The 12,332-nt window shown below is 45.4% G+C and overlaps 1 non-coding gene across 1 annotated transcript; it reads left to right on the forward strand.

The window, feature by feature from the left end:
- Positions 1-871: 871 nt before the first annotated feature.
- Positions 872-947, forward strand: Trnat-ugu. Its single transcript has one exon. It is a non-coding gene; the product is annotated as a tRNA-Thr (tRNA).
- The last annotated feature ends 11,385 nt before the right edge of the window (positions 948-12,332 follow it).

The raw sequence follows: 12,332 nt of genomic DNA on the forward strand, positions 1-12,332 counted from the left end.
TTGTAAACTTGATAACGCCTTTTTCTTCCTGCAACATAGTATTTATTTATGTTCCAGACGTTTTAGCCTTTTATATTACAGGCATCGTCAGTGGATTTTTTTTTGGAAAATGCAATTTTCATTTACTTATAGGTTCGAAACTCCTCACACATAATTTCTTACACGAAGAAAATGTTACTTACAGTTCTTGTAATGCTTATACAATTTTCTCTCTGTTGTTAGTTGCTGTGTCATCTGCCAGCTAACTAATGAAATGTGTTGTCTTCACACAGTAAGTGTTTTGCTTTCTTCGCGCACTTATTGTTATCACTTGTTTCCCTTATCAAATTTTCATTGCACCATGTAACTTCCTTCGAATGATAATTCCGAATATTGTATATGATGGTACTATCTGTTCCCGAAAGAACAGTTACTGTAGACGACCATGCAGCATTGCTAGAAATGAAATGATAATTACATGGACAGTCTAGCTGCAAACAGGCGTTGATGTACTTCTTTGGGTACATGTTGAAAATGTGTGACGTAACAGGGACTCGAACCCGGGATCTCCTGCTTACATGGCAGACACTCTATCCATCTGAGCCACCGAGGGCACAGAGTCATAGTGCGCCTGCAGGGACTTACCGTTGCACACACCCAGTGAGACCCACATTCCCAACATCTCCACACCACTACATTCGTAGTACGCCTAATAGATGTTTGCCCATCATACTCGTATGGGACTTGGTAGATTAATCTGCCATGAGTAATTAGTATGATGGACAAACATCTATTAGGCGCACTACGAATGTAGTGGTGTGGACATGTTGGGAATGTAGGTCTCACGGGGAGCGTGCAAGGGATAAGTCCCTGCAAGCGCACTATCCTCTGTGCCCTCGGTGGCTCAGCTGGATAGAGTGTCTGCCATGTAAGCAGGAGATCCCGGGTTCGAGTCCCGGTTTGGGGCGCACATTTTCAACGTGTCCACTATGAAGTACATCAACGCTTGTTTGCAGCTAGGGTGTCCATTTAATCATCATTTCCGAATAGTTTAATTTCACCCAGGATATTCCATAATTTACTTGTTATCGTTTTCTTGAAACTCCTTCCATTTGAAACTTTACTTTTATTGTTTACGTCCTTGCACCATTTTGTCCTGTAAATAATTGTCCCTCGTATTTATGTTTGTAAAACTTTGATTTCATAATATTCTGAATTTGTTGCTTAATTTAATCTGGTTTGCACAATTATAAGAATCTACATTCCTGACTTCTAGAGTGGCAAGTCTCTTTCTTCCTCATTTTTCAGCTTTTTTATTCTATAACGTACGAGTCTATGACCACTTAAGATTTGTGGGTGGTTTACATCTCATAACCTGTACTTTTTTTTCATTTCATTAGAATGGTATATGTTTTATTCCCTCAAAGGCAGTTGCCCTGTGCTTTTGCTGCTGAAACTATGATTCTTCTAGGAAAATGTTTGTAAATAAAATCACACGTAAAATTTTAAGTAATAGAGTATACGGAAACTGATTTCAGCTATGAAGCGGAGCTCACATTTTTACATAATGGGGAAAGACAGATCAGGATTTTGGCCACAAAAGCTGGCAGTTAAGCACGATGCGCATGAAGCGCGTGTGCCCTGGTTAACCCTTATGGGCGCCGGAGGCAGGGAAAGGGCGCCCCAGAAATTACCTGTGGTCACAGGGACGGCGGCTCGGACAAGCGGCAGCGCCAGATCAAAGAGGCCTCCCCGACAGGAATTTGGGTGCGGCGCCGACGGCTGCTACCTGGCTCTGGCACCAATCTCTGCTAACAGCCGCAGCCCATTCAAGTTCTTATTCCGCACCAGGAACTAGGAAATATTCGTCCCTTTTTCACACAAAATTGGTGTATTATCGTTTTCTTAATAACTGTAAAGAACAGGAGAGAAATAGAAATCCTATTCTTTGGAATCATACATTAAACAGCTATTGTACACGCTTCTTTGAGAAGAAAACATTCAGAGTGTGAGACAACGATAATTTTCTTAGAATTTTCATAGCTATTTTTAATCTAGTTCGCTAATATTATGGTTTATACACTTCACAAACCCTGTTTTATTCAGTTGGAAGCCTTCAGATATTTACACAAATTGTCTAATACAAATAAAGGACAGAAAGAGATTGATTGGATCTGCACTACTGTAATATTACTCACTTGCCTTCATTCACAATTTTTCTCTTTTAACAGCTGTTTTACTGATGATCACATAAACAAACGCGCTCGATTTCGGAATTGCTGAAGTCTATTTCCCGGTCCCTCAACAGACCCCATAAGCTAAGCGATGTCCCAAGTACTTGTTCACGATATTATGTTACATACAGTATACTAGATATGCTGATCACACACATGATGCCCAATGGAAGTTAAGTACGTAAGAAAAATTTGTTTTTGCTGTCCACTATCCAAGTGATCAACTTCTCCTTTGTTGTGGCGCTCGTAGCTCCACCGTGCCGTGGGCATGGCTCATAAACTGGACGATGTGCATCTGAGCAACTACTTGTCGCACTGACTATATACATCGGATGGATAATCGATCTCTCAGACTCGCTATGCACCACCCTGGGCGTTTGTCGCGCTGTAGCTGCATCAGGCAGCTGGAATAACCTATCTTCGGAAAATGTTCAGCGCAATCAGCCCACTACTTGTACAAGAAATCTGGTATGTTACGGAACCAGCACATCCACAGTGTGGGCACCAGTGCGATGGCGTCTGCCAAGGGGACTGATTATGCAGATTACATCGAGGTCTGATGATGGTCATCGAAATAAGCTAGTCATTTATGAGAAATAGGAAACAAAAGTATAGTAACAAAAATCCATTTTGGCGTTTTCCGTTCTGTTAACGTACAATATGCACTGAAGAGGCAAAGAAACTGGTACACCTGAATAATATCGTGTAGCACTCCCGTGGGCACGCGGAAGTGCCGAAACACGACATAGCATGAACACGACTAATGTCTGAAGTAGTGCTGGAGGGAACTGACACAATGAATCCTGCAGGGCTGTCCATAAGTCCGCAGGAATACGAGGTGTTAGAGACCTCTTCTGGACAGCAAGTTGCAAGGTATCCCAGATATGCTCAAAAATGTTCATGTATGGGGAGTTTGGTGGTCACCGGATGTGTTCAAACTCAGAAGAGTGTTCCTGGAGCCACTCTGTAGCAATTCTGGACGTGTGGTGTGTCGCAGTGTCCTGCTGGAATCGCTCAAGTCCGTCGGAATGCACAACGGACGTGAATGGATGCAGGTGGTCAGAAAGGATGCTTACTTACGTGTCACTTGTCAGAGTCGTATCTCGGCGTATCAGCTGTCCCATATCACTCCAACTCCACACGCCCCACACCATTACAAAGACTCACCAGTTTGAAGTCTCCTGCTGACGTGCAGTGTCCATGAATTCACGAAGTTGTCCCCATACCCGTCCACGTCTATCCACTCGGCACAATTTGAAACGAGACTCATCGGAACCCGGCAACTTGTTTCCAGTCATCAACAGTCAAATTTCGGTGTTGATGGGCCTAGGTGAGGCGTAAAGCTCTGTGTCGTGCAGTCATCAAGGGTACACGAGTGGGCCTTCGACTCCGAAAGCCCCTAGAACTTGGAACTACTTAAACCTAACTAACCTAAGGACATTACATACATCCATGCCAGAGGCAGGATTCGAACCTGTGACCGCAGCGGCCGCGCGGTTCCGGACTGTAGCGCCTAGAACCGCTCGACCACCACGGCCGGCGGCGTTGCCAACCGCAGCGCCGTATTCTGCCTGTTTTCATATCTCTGTATCTGAACAGGTATGTCTATACCACATTCTTTGACGCTACAGTGTATTATTAAAAATTATAGTATGCCTTTGTTGTGGGTGGAGACAAGATATGAGATTGTATTAATAAAATTCCAAGTTGTGTATATAACGTTTGACAAATAAGTCCATCGCAACAGAACCAAAACCCAGAAGATAATAAGGAGAGTCCTGCACTTTGGCAGCAATACGCTCCAACAATGCGAAATCTGTAATTCACAACAGCAAGAAAAACTGCTCCCTCCGCAAGCAGGGAAGCGGGGAGTCAGAGTTGCCAGCAACAAGTTTCACACAGCAGGAGATGCTCGAAATGCCACGAAAAATTCATTATTTCCGTAGTAACTTCCGGCGAGCCAGAGGGGTTGAAACAATTTCAAGTTGTTAAAAAATGGCGGCATGTGGCGTGGGCGCGTGGGCACCAGCGCCGATGAAACATTCAATGCACCGTCAGGACTTGCCGTAACTGGCGTCAACCGCGCCTAACGATCGTTCCACAAATCACGCGCCCTTTGCGGTTCTCCCAATAAGGTCTTCTTCGGTAGGCGTAACAACAGACGCACCAATCGGTCCTTCTGTGCGCATTGTGATTCCTCTTGCTAATTGTGCTCTTTGTGCCATTGCACGGTGACGACAATGGACGAATGAAGGAAGTGTGAATAAATTATCGTTGCCGAATTGAAAAATTAGAAGGAACATGATATCTGAATTCTATCCAAACAATCTTAAGACTACGAAGCTACCGACTTGGCTTGTCTGTTGTACAGCAAACGGTTGTGTTGGCCACTGAGCTTGCTTTTGAATCGATTACGAAACTGATATATTAAATGATCAAATCTTAGCTGCTGATGCAACATTAAAGCACTTAAACTCCACTTTCACGGAAATAATACATTATTACAATATGCACTGATGCTCCAAAGACAGTGGTATAGGCATGCGTATTCAGATACGAAAATATGACAGAATACGGTGCTGCGGTCGGCAACGCTTATATAAGACAAGTGTCTCGCGCAGTTGTTAGATCGGTTACTGCTGCTACAATTTCAGGTTATCGAGATTTAAGCGAGTTTGAACGTAGTGTTATAGTCGGCACACGACCGATGGAACACAGCATCTACGAGGTAGCGATGAAGTGGGGATTTTCCCGCACGACCATTTCACGAGTGTATCGTGAACATCAGGAATCCGGTAAAACATTAAATCTCCGACATCGCTGCCACCCCAAAAAGATTCTGCACGACCGGAACCAACGACAATTGAAGAGAATCGTTCAGCGTGGCAAAAGTGCAACCATTCCGCAAACTGCTGCAGATTTCAGTATCGGGCCATCAACCATTCAACGAAATATCATCGGTATGGGCTTTCGGAGCCGAAGGCCAACTCGTGTACCCTTGACGACTGCACGACATAAGGCTTTACACCTCACCTGAGCCCCTCATCACCGACATTGGACTGTTGATGACTGGAAACACGTTGCCTGGTCCGACGAGTTTCGTTTCAGATTGTATCGAGCGGATGGACGTATTCTGGTATGCAGACAACCTCATGAAACCATTGACCCTGCGTGTCAGCAGAGGACTGTTCAAGCTGGTGGAGGCTATGTAATGGTGCGGGGCGTGTGGAGTTGGAGTGATAAGGGACCGCTGATACGTCTAGATACGGCTCTGATATGTGACACGTACGGAAGCATTCTGTCTCATCACCTATACGCATTCGTGTGCACTGTGCATACCGACGGACTTTGGCATTTCCAGCATGACAATGCGACACCACACAAGTCCGGAATTGCTACAGAGTGGCTTCACGAACACTCTTCTGTGTTTAAGCACTTCCGCTGACCACAAAAATCCCCAGACATGATCATTATTGAGCATATGTGGGATCCTAACAATGTGCTGTTTAGAAGAGATCTCCACCCTTTCGTGCTCTTACGGATTATGGGCAGCCCTGCTTGATTCATGGTGTCAGTTCCCTCCAGTCCTACTTAAGACATTAGTCGAGTCCTTGACACATCGTGTTGCGGCACTTCTGCGTGCTCGGAGGGCCGTACACAATATTAGGCTCTTCAGTGTATATTTTTTGTCAAATGATTGAGGAACACAAATTTTATATAAAAACTAAATATGCAGACAATTGTCATTTGTCAAAACATTTACGACCAGTTGCGTAGTCATACTTCCGAGCTGACCCCGTGGTATGTACCGGTACGACCAATTTAGGAAAGTTCATGTTTCTTAAGAATAGTTAGAAATAGAAAATCAGAAGGAATTCAGTTATATGACCGGCTGCTGAAGGTCCACTCATACAACAGCTGCTACTTCCAACAAAACAGGTTTTCAGCGTCTCACATGTATTCCAGCATGAAGCTAAGTTACTACCTAGTAGTACTGTTGTAAGCGCCGACTATGCTCTACAACGTAGGCCTTTTCCTCTCCTCCTTACTTGTGATTACTGGTAGGTCCAGCCAGAGTCGCCAGCAGCGTGGCGCTCGATTCACGGACGCTCGTGCAGCCAGTCTAGATGTTATGATATTGCAGTGCTTGTGTTGCGCAGAAGCAAGACTTAATCCTCCTTCGGACATGCGTGCAAGGCCGAAGGAACAGGCACTGCAAAGACTATAACCGTTACAAAATACATGTAGTGTATTTTCAGTTGCGAATGTGGGTAACCGTCAGCTGTATAATGGAATGACGACAGTGAAAACTTTTGCCGGTTGACGACATATGGTGGTTTGGGTCTGGCCGCGACTCGTGCACGGATAGCCAAATGCTGGGGCGACCGCTAGCGATAAGCGGGAAATCCCGGTTCGAGTCCCAGTTCGGAACAAACTTTCAGTGTCACCATTCCATTACAGAGCTGATGGTTGTCCATACTCGCAAGTCCCAATACATTTCGTGAATTTCATAATGGCCGTGGGCGCCACAGTGGGAATGTTGCATCGTATTTCTGAACAACACAAGCACTGCAACATGTAGCAAGTAACTTTCAATTAAAACGTCTGCCATCTGCGGGGATATACGTAATCGATGTACGAGTGCAAATTGCAGACACAGTGTTAGCAACATATGGGGTTTGGGTCTGGCTGTGACACGTGCACGGATTGCCTGATGGTAAGGCGACCGCTCACGAAAAGCGGGAAACGCGGTACGAATGCTGGTCTAACACAAGTTTTCACTATCGTCATTCTACACTGAAGCGCCCGAGAAACTGATACAGCCATGCGCATTCGAATACAGAGATATGTAAATACGTAGAATACTATGCTGCGGTCGGCAACGCCTGTACAAGACAACAAGTGTCTGGTGCAGTTGTTAGATCGGTTACTACTACTACACTGGCAGATTATCAAGAGTTAAGTGAGTTTGAAAATGGTGCTACTGTCGACGCTCGAGCAATGGTGCACAGTTTCTCCGAGGTAGCGATGAAATGGGGATTTTCCCTGTGAGGTAACGGGCGAGTTGTAGCGCCCTGAAAATATTGTAAGTTCGGAGTTGGCCTGGCCGCACGGGCCGCTGGGCAAGCCGGGGCTCGTCAGCAACCGCATGGTGCCTAACATTAGCCGGAGCAAGAGGGGTAGTCCCAGCGCGTCGCCCAGGCCGACCGCGTCCCTGGGAATTCCATGTTGACGCTGTGTTGAGGAATGGGCTTTGTGTCGATGAAGGAGTTTTGTATGCCAGGAATGCCAAAGACGGTGGACTTTGTGAAACCGTAATGGCAGACATTTCACAGTTCATGTAGAAATTAACAGTAGCCAAAGGAATCATAATGCCTTAAAAAGAAACATGTACATTAGCATTACTTGCTCGACGATTCTGATGGTGTAATCAGATTTTCATTGTCTTTATTAGTTTAAAATTTAGTATCTGACTGTAAATTATACAAGTTACGCCCAGCAACGAATTTCCAAAATCTAAACAGTTCATCCGATTTTGTCGATCGACGTGTCTTTAGAAAGCTATTGGTGCAAAACTAAGTTGGTATGAGTTACAGGCATGTAACTTGAATAGTACATGAGTTATTGGAGGTCGAAGTGGCCGATTACTATTGATCGTGTCAGGCCATAAGTATTCCACAGTTACATGAGAAAGCGGTAGCAGCACATTTAAAAATATATTTATTCGTCTATTTCTTTGTTTATATCCGACATATACTATTCATGAAGAAATTGGTCACATATTTACTGTGTTTCAGAAAACACAGATGCATTAGCCTACCCGAAGTGGCCGTGCGGTTAAAGGCGCTGCAGTCTGGAACCGCAAGACCGCTACGGTCGCAGGTTCGAATCCTGCCTCGGGCATGGATGTTTGTGATGTCTTTAGGTCAGTTAGGTTAAACTAGTTCTAAGTTCTAGGGGACTAATGACCTCAGCAGTTGAGTCCCATAGTGCTCAGAGCCATTTGAACCATTAGCCTACTGGCCTACTTTTGTTTCTGTTCCTTCGATATATGTTTATTTAATCTGTTTATGTATTTAATAACGTGTGTTAGAGCGTATTTATGGTCCAGCCGTACGAATATTTATTTAATTTCAGGTTATTTAAATGTACATCGAGTATTTCGTTTGTGTTTCAATATGTTTGTGAGTGTGCCTTGGCTTGGACACACGGCGTGAGCGCTCTAGCCTATCACAGCGCTCATTAGGACGGTAGGTGACTACCAAAGTCAATGGAGAGACGGTATGGAAGCGGGGGAGCATCGGGTCGCGGTGGATACTGGGAAGTGCTGGACGGGAAGGCGCGACGGACGGTCGCAGGAAATACTGGGAGAGTGTTGAGAGGTTTCTGTGTGGTCGCGGGAGATAGAAATATTTCGTAGTGCCGACTTGTGCACTTGTGAGATTTCTATGGCTTCTGCAGTGAGTACGTACTATGCGTTTAGAAGTGAATATCTCGTGAGCTATGTTGTTGTTCATAACTAATTACAGGACGCAGGAATCTATTGTTTCCCTGTTATTCAAGTTATATTTTATTTAATTGCTCGACCATCGACACCAATAAGTGTTTTGCAGAAATAAACCGCATTTTCAAAAGTGCTTCTACTATCGTATTCATCATTTAAAGTGGTTAAGATAGTAACTACAGATTTTATTTCAAATAAATGGTTCAAATGGCTCTGAGCACTATGGACTTAACATCTGAGGTCATCAGTCCCCTAGAACTTAGAACTACTTAAACCTAACTAAGGACATCACACACATCCATGCCCGAGGCAGGATTCGAACCTGCGACCGTAGCGGTCGCGCGGTTCCAGACTGTAGCGCCTAGAACCGCTCGGCCACACCGGCCGGCCGATTTCATTTCATTGCAATCTTTCGTTTATAAATTTCCATGTTACATTCCAAATTCGGAATTGTCCAGTGATAGGAACATTCGACCATTCGATTCATGTGTGTATTCATACTGTATACTCTAGACTCAGCAGTATTTGGCACGTAATGCAACTACATATCGCAGCACCTATACAACGAAACCAGCCTGCATCCCGCTCGACCATTTCAGGAGTGTATCGCGAATATCAGGAATCCGGTAAAACACCAGATCTCCGACATCACAGAGGCCGGAAGAAGATCCTGCAAGAACGGAACCAACGACAACTGAAGAGAATGGTTCAACGTGACAGAAGTGCAACCCTTTTGCAAATTGCTGCAGATTTCAATGCTGGACCGCCAACAAGTGTCAGCGTCCGAACCATTCAACGAAACATCATCGACACGGGCATTCAGTGGCGAACGCCCACTCTTGTAGCCTTTATGACTGCACGACACAAATCTTTACACCTCGCCTGAGGCCGTCAGTACTGACATTGGATTGTTGATGACTGGAAACATGTTGCCTGTACGGACGAGTCTTGTTTCAAATAGTATCGAGCGGATGCATGTATACGGGTATGGAGACAACATCATGAATCCATGGACCCTGCACGTCAGCAGGCAACTGTTCAAGCTGGTGCAAGCTCTGTAATGGTGTGAGTTATGTGTAGTTATAGTGATATGGAACCGCTGATACGTCTAGATACGACTCTGGCATGTAACACGTACTTATACATCGTGTCTGATCACCTCCATCCTTTCATGCCCATTATGCATTCCGATGAATTTTGGCAATTCCAGCAGAACAATGCGACACCCCACATGTCCATAACTGCTACAGAGTGGCTGCAGGATCACTCTTGTGTGTTTTAACACTTCCGCTAGCCACCAAACTCCCAGACATAAACATTATTGAGCATATCTGGGATGCCTTGCAACGTGCTGCTCCACCCCACCCCCCTTACTCTTACGGATTTATGGACAACCCTGCAGGATTCATGATTTCAGTTCCCTCCAGCAGTACTTCAGACATTAATCAAGTCCATGCCACGTCGTGTTGCTGCACTTCTGCTTGCTCTGGGGGCCCTACACGATATTAGGCAGGTGTAGCAGTTTGTTAGGCTCTTCGGTTTATTATATAGCTGATGGTAGTCCATATTGGCAACTGCGAATACATTTCATGTTGTCTAGATGGTGGTCAGACACCCCTCTTATGACCGACATTACCAGGATGAAGTGCATCTCGCATCTTAAGTTGTTTACTACAATGCACAACAGAATTAAAAATAAATGGTTCAAATGGCTCTGAGCACTATGGGACTTAACAGCTGTGGTCATCAGTCCCCTAGAACGTAGCACTACTTAAACCTAACTAACCTAAGGACATCACACACATCCATGCCCGAGGCAGGATTCGAACCTGCGACCGTAGCAATCGCGCGGTTCCGAACTGAGCGCCTAGAACCGCTAGACCACCGCGGCCGGCCAGAATTAAAAGATCAGTTTTTCGATACCCCGTAATTCTCACACATTGTGACGCTTAAGTTAGAAATTTGGCTCGAAGATGCGTACATCCTTCCTCTGTAATGATGAAGCGAGTGGCGCCCTGCGACGTCACCCTGTGGACGGCCATTCTGTCAAGTGCCACCGTCGTCTTGTCATGCGATCGGAAGATCTACACGTAGCCTTTTACACACATTTCATTCCTTATTCCATGTCTCCGCGATGGAGGTCATAAACGGATGTCCGCTGTTGATATCATAGGGTATTTTAATGAGTAGTCGTGGAAAACACTCTAGACAATTGTGGCAGATTTTATGCTGCAAAGGTAGCACTAGGAGCTGTCGACAGAAGGTATTCCAATACCAGAAACATTTACAATTCTTAAAGGTGATGGTATGACGTCATTGTCCCCCAGTTGGGCAGCAGTAGGATGGACATGCCGCTGCAGAATGCTGCTGGAGCATGAAGCGAGCGGCGACTTTGCAGTTATGGCAAAATACACTTTGTCTTTGCGCATACGTCATAAACAAGGAATAGACGAGATTAGCTGCGTAAAAAGTGACTTAGTTGACAATTACAAGATTTTTGACTGGTAAAAAGCTCACCTGGGACGATATGGGACAGTTGTAGTGGGACAAAGTTTGTGTCACCGCACTTTGCGTTGTTACCAAATTTATTCAAGATGCCAGATCCATGATGGCGGCCATAGATATGCCAATGTCGCGCTAAAGTCATGTTGGGAAATTCAGATTTTGGGGGGAAAACAGCTCAGTTGGGCTACCTCTACTAATCTACCTCTGCCCTAACCCCACCCCTCACCCCACACCTTCTACCATCTGGAAACTGGCAGAAAAATGACTGAGTCTGTGCTGGGCTGCTGGATAAGACAGACGTAAGAACAGTGTTTATGTAAACAATTTGAGTTAGCACTAGACAGTAGCTCCATCCAATGTGTTCATCTTCAGGTCTGAAGACCAACTGGCTTAGTTCACACCACCAACACCATCACCACCACCACCAAAACGCGCTATTGGCACTCTCCCCCCTCTCCTCCCTCTCCCTGCCTCGCTCCACCTCTCTCACTTTCTCTCACACTCTCCTTCTTCTCCCCCTCTTCCTCTCCCCCCACTCCCCCTCTCCCTTTAAGCCGGTCGGAGTGGCCGTGCGGTTCTAGGCGCTACAGTCTGGAACTGAGCGACCGCTATGGTCGCAGGTTCGAATCCTACCTCGGGCATGGATGTGTGTGATGTCCTTAGGTTAGTTAGGTTTAATTAGTTCTAAGTTCTAGGCGACTGATGACCTCAGAAGTTAAGTCGCATAGTGCTCAGAGCCATTTGAACCATTTTGAACCCCTCTCCCTGTGGGGAAAAGGAGTCAGTGTGTGCTGGATAGAATGGAGATATATGTTTATTATGTTTTATGCAGTGCATAATGTTGTTTATTCAAACAATATCGTCCGCAGCTCATGGTCATGCGGTAGCGTCCTCTCTTCCCGCGCCCAGGTTCCCGGGATCGATTCCCGGCGGGGTCAGGGATTTTCTCTGCCTCGTGATGACGGGGTGTTGTGTAGTGTCCTTAGGTTAGTTAGGTTTAAGTAGTTCTAAGTTCTAGGGGACTGATGACCATAGATGTAAAGTCCCATAGTCCTCAGAGCCATTTGAACCGTCTTTAACAACATTATTCCTTATTGATGGATCACTAG

This window comes from Schistocerca americana, chromosome X, assembly GCF_021461395.2.
Source record: "Schistocerca americana isolate TAMUIC-IGC-003095 chromosome X, iqSchAmer2.1, whole genome shotgun sequence".
Taxonomy (NCBI): Eukaryota; Metazoa; Arthropoda; class Insecta; order Orthoptera; family Acrididae; genus Schistocerca; species Schistocerca americana.